The sequence below is a fragment of the Amblyomma mixtum genome, chromosome 9, assembly GCF_055824585.1.
Source record: "Amblyomma mixtum isolate Tamu chromosome 9, ASM5582458v1, whole genome shotgun sequence".
Lineage (NCBI taxonomy): Eukaryota > Metazoa > Arthropoda > Arachnida > Ixodida > Ixodidae > Amblyomma > Amblyomma mixtum.
The window spans coordinates 78,992,130-78,997,764 of record NC_143020.1 but is presented as its reverse complement, the minus strand read 5'-3'; positions in this window follow the sequence as shown (position 1 = coordinate 78,997,764).

Sequence of the window (5,635 nt, the reverse complement as noted above, 5' to 3'; positions counted from 1 at the left end):
CGCATGTATCGTTAGGGAGCTTGTTTTGGTGTTTGACGCTAAAAATGGAATGCGAATCGCATAAGAATTTTAAACGATGATTACACTTCCCGGTAATGTACTTTTCGAGTGCGCCTGCTTCGCTACTCGAACTCTAGCCGACTGCATACTGAAGACGCAGTGCCGAACACAACCGGTTGTCGATTTCGACTTGGGCAGCGCGCACAGCTTTCCACTGCCAATGCGACTGGTCTCGACCGAACGATTGGAGCGTTTATAGCGCGCGCTGCGCTGGCGCCATCTCTGGCGAGCAACGGTTACCGTACCGATGACGTCATTGGCGAGCAGGCGGAGGCGCGCGTTACTCCGTCTGCGCTGGCCCAGGTACAGCAGTCGCCGTCGCTCCCGTTCGGGGTAGAAACGTAGATACGGCTGAGGAGGTCAGAATAGCGCTCACTTGCGTCGGAACCAAGGCTAATTTAGTTCTCAACGACAGCAAAACTGCCTTCTGGAACATCGAAAGGGCAGGGTCTCACCGGAAATTGCAGGCAACCCGTCCGCAACCAAAATCAATCGCACGATCACCTTCATTGGGGTCCAAGCACACACCTCCGTTCCAGGCAACGAGGCGGCCCACTGGTTAGCCTGAGGTCTCTACTTCCGCGTAATCGTGGAGTCGCCCGACTGCAAGGGGATGGACGAAATTTTTTAAACGTACGCAGGAAATCGTTAACAACGATAGGTTGGAAATACATCTGGTGCCACCACCGGGCCCCAGATTAAACAGTAAATATGCCGTCGTCTGGCGACGATTACAGCCCAAAAATTTTGCAAACTCCGACTGGCTGCTTCTCACCCAGGTAGACGATAGGAAAGGCGATAAATCTAAGACCTGCGGCGCGAGAGGGACCCTCGATAACATAACTTAGGAATTCATACGATCCCCTGGCGCTGGGAACAAGATTGAAAGTAGAGAAGCCTGGGAGGCCCTTGCCCTTCTGCGAAGCGAGGTCTCCGCCCACCAACAACGAGCTGTTCGACTGGCGACTGATGCCGCGAAGAACCAATGTATCTTCGCCAGTCTTTAGTGGCGGAGGTCCCGGCCGCCGTTCCCTAGTCCTGCGTGCCAGGCCGGTAAGCAGGGAGCCTCCTGCATCGGTAGAAATTAAGTTGAAATCATCATCATCATCCGCCGCGAAACCAGCCTTCATGCTAACACCATATGGTCGTCATCAGCTTTCCTCCTCGGGCTCCCTTCTTTACTAACGTCATTCATCATCTGCTGCGCTCTAAGACGCACTCGTAAGAAAGAATTTCTGTACGTATCGCGTGTGTCAGTAACCTGAACATAGTTCGATCATTCTGATAGATCGAGTTCCAAGTTGTTCCTTAGTATATTTCACTTTCTCGTTATTTATTAGTGCGAAAACAATAACCCGCCTAGCAGAATCATCTAGTGTATGTTTGTGCACCTCGTGAGGGATAGAAAAAAGAGAAAAGGAAATAACGTCGATCCACGACTGTGATCCGAACCCGGCGCGGCGAGAACAGATCAGCTTCAGAGGCCGCTGTGCAGACTATGTTTTTTTCTTTATGGGATTTAAATTGATCGCGCTGAGCTACCAGATGCTTTAAGTACACACATACTGTTCCGCAATGCCGACACAGATTATCACGTTTTCGTACACTGCACTCCACGTGCACATTACAATTTCAGAACATACACATGCGTCAAGAACCGGCAACCATTCAGGCGGCTGGTTCGGCTCAGCATAAACGCCCTGAACCAAGGCGCACTGTTTACTGAACCATGACTTAAATGAAAGTGGTGGTTCCGCACGGTGATCCAACATGGGGCACATCTACAGGCTAAAAATCCATTTCGCATTAACAGTTCGCACGCCAGGACCTTTTATTGTAAGGCGATATATTATTGTCCTTTCTCATTGGCCACTGAAGTATGTCCCCATAAAGCACTCCATCATGGCACCACACAAAGCAATTATTAATCGTCTCTGGCTGGCCGCACATGTGACAGTTCACCGACCATGGCACAAATGTCCTCATGGCGCGAAGCGAGGCCTTGACGGGTAGACTCGAAGTGCGGAGTATAAAACAGAATGATTTCTCTTTGCAGCTGATTGGACATACATTCGCTGAACTCGCTTCAATACACAAGAATCCACAAAACAGGGTAAGGCTGCCGTCACACAGGCACAGGGAATAGATATTCTATTAGCACTTCAGTCATCTGCCTTCTTGACCGATTGAATGAATATTGCAACGGGAGGTGGACTGTCAAGAAATGTAAGGTATCAGCAACCTGCTCCAGGAGACCCCACAAACCTTGCTCATGACCATGAGCAATCGAAGCAAACAGTTAAGGAAGACGACACTTCAGCCGCCTTCTAAGCATCACTAGCAGAACGGTGTGGCTTGCTGCTTTGAGGAAGAAAAACCGTTAAACAAGCTTCTTAACAAGCGTGTGAATAATGCCAACTCCTTCAGACTAGAGAGGAAGAAACACATTGTCCCGACGCTTAGGCTCCCATTGAGAGTGCCAAACAAAGGTAGCAAAAAGTGTGTGCAGCCCTTGTACTTTTTTACTCGCACACTGCATCACTTGTACCACATAGGAAAGCTTTGCAACGAATATGTTCCAAACTTGTGCCCAAGAAAACACAGAGAGCTCCCGACTCATGCATGCTTGCGTTTGGCGCCAGTTATTCCACTAAAAAAGCAATATCCCGGACCCATTATTCAGACGGGATGAAGGGGAACTCCAAGATAGCAAGGGCATATACCGAGCGCATATGCCCTTGGCATATGCCGTATACCAAGGCATATGATGCCATATGCGAGGGGCATACGGCACCATTTATTTGTTATTGCTGGATCGATCAGTCTTGCATGACATCGCGCTGTCTTGAGCGTCATCTTCAAACTCGGGATAATCTGAAAGATAACACCTCCACTTTCGCCTCTCATTATATGGCATGATAGAAGCTTCATTACTGCTGTGAGATCCTCAGCAGTGGGTGTGTTTCCATTTCCCGGGTAAGCGATGGTCACGAGACATGGTCTTCGGCCCTCTCGTGAGGATCCGAGCGTCATTCCAAGCGGCCTGCAGCGACCTCAAATCATGATTTACTTTAGCCCTGTCTGTGCTCCTTCAAGGACGTCAACCTATTGCTCTTTAAGTCCTTCGACCTGTTCACATTGACGTAACAGAGAGAGCGCTTCTTTAAAAAAGGGTAGTGGGTGATTTGTCGGCCATTTTGAGTGGTACGGACCTAAATATTTTGTGAACGTCTGAGGGGATTCTAACACACACTCACCGGGTCAATCTGAGGAGAGCTATGGTCGATGACCACTGCGAAGCCGTCGAAAAAGAATAGAGTCGCGCCCATCAGAAATATTGCTTGCTGCGTGGACTTTTCGACTTACTACCCCAAACGGCACAGCTCATCTGCGCAGTATTGGAAATGTATTGGGAAAGGCTGGTCCGACAAAGGATCAGAGTGGCACCATGCATTTCCAATGCTGGGCCGATTACCTGTGCTGCTTGGGTACACCTGTCCATAAAGCACCTGTGTTGTGTACTTCTCATTCTTCGCCCCGCGTCCTTGTTCGCGCGGCGTTTTTAAGCATGAAATGCTTTTAGCTCCCGTTGTCGGCAGTGTGGTGACGTCACGCCGAGACCGAGAGCCATCATCCGGGGACTGAAATCCACTCATCCGGGCACTGAAATCCCCTCATCCGGGCACTGAAATCCACTCATCCGGGCTCTGAAACGAGAACATCCGGGCACCGTACGAGACTTAACGAGATTTAACGACACTCTCTAAGTTCTCCTACGCGACCGTCATGCAAGCGCCGGTTGGCCTTCAAACGAGACAAAAAATAACTGCTGCCAGTGCCTTCTCAATGTTTATCAAGATATCAGTGGAGCTGTGGGTTTGATAATGCACGGAATTATAATTTCCGATTTCTAATAACGCGTGCAGAAAGCACATAAGTGCCACGTTACACTTCGTTCTCATACGTGATCTCTTAGGGGCTTCGCGCATCGAAGCAAAGCCGCGCAGGCGCACAGGGGCCCGGGGGAGAAGCGCTGCGTTCAAAGGGCAAGGCATCGCGCCGAACGGGTCGTGGCGTTCCTCCCTTCCTTTACGGTGCGGTTCGGGTGTCCACCGAGATGGCAGAGAATTACTGCGCCATTTCCTTTCCTCAAAAAACCTTGCGTTCAAATGGCAAGGCATCGCGCTGAATGGGTGGTGGCGTTCCTCCCTTCCTGTACGGTGCGGTTCGGGTGTCCACCGAGATGACATTAGGCCCGTAAACATTTCATGCTTACTCTACTCTCGTTTACGGGAGACGCAGAGATTTTTTTCGTTCAGAATGAAGTAATAAAATACGGCTGAGCGTTCTCGTACCAAGGAAGCGGCATGCGAATTTCTCGTTGCCAGCAGCGCTATCTGCGCTGTCCTGTTACACCCCTCGCCGCTCGGTGACTCATGCTCGACACTGACGACGACTTGTCTATTCGGCGAGTTCATCAACCCTCCGTTGTTGCGTCCTGCTCTATTTGCGTTCTGGTGCTGAGTGCATTTCCTCTATGCGAATCATATCTGACGTAGCCTCTCGATCGCAGGCATTCACTCGTGTCTTCGAGGCGTGTGCCATCCACGCGGTTCGAGGAAGCAAACGAACGCAGCGGGAGTGGATGTGCGCCTTGAATTCCATTGGACTGCAACGTCAGCACGTAATTTTTGTAATTCGTCTCCAAAAAACGTGCAGCCGCTGCCTGAATCTCCCCGCCGCACTAGCGCTCAGAAACCGGACCTTATCGCAACGAGACTGTGCGTTGGGTACCGCGGTCATATACGGAGCAAAGCTCGGGTAATCAACTGGACAACTCGTTCGGATCTTATATTGGCCAGAAGAAGCCGCGGTCTGACTGCTTCCGTGAAAGCTGCGGGAACGGTGCGTCACTGTTCTGTGCACCCCATGCGAAATTCCACCTACCTACCCATGTGCTCCCAGTAATCGGAGAATGAGTCACGACCGACTTCAGGAAGCGATTGTAACTTCTCTACCTGGACTCTATGCGCTTCGCTGCTACGGGCTAAAATTAGACGCCGGTATGTCCTACAGTATACAATTAGCAGCCCAGCAGCAGCGTCCAGGAGTTAAAGGTGCACTGAAGAGGAATCTGAACTCGCCTTTTTGCCGCGGGAACTCGATCTACACGTTCCGAGCATTCTTAGAAACTTCGGCTTATTGCCCTGAGTGGCCGATTTCTCTAATTAAATTGAATTAACGTCCGCCTCCCGCCTTTATTTTTGAACTCTCCCTCGTACGGTGGGCGGAATCGACCAACGCGTGGAGTGCCTTTCAGCCAGCTCCGTGGAGGCTTTGCTTTCGCTTTATGTTGTTTTTTAGGTTTCCGTGAATAAATAGTTTCATTCGCTGATAATATAGCCGCAAAATAAGCCCGTAGAAATAAAAATACGCGCGGACTATTTGCTTCTCCGGATTACTACGTATTACTCCGCCGATGGCAGCGCGGCAAGCCGCCACGGGACTGGGTGAAAGGCACTCCGCGCGTTGGTCTACTCCGCCCACCGTACGAGGGAGAATTAAAAAAAAAGGC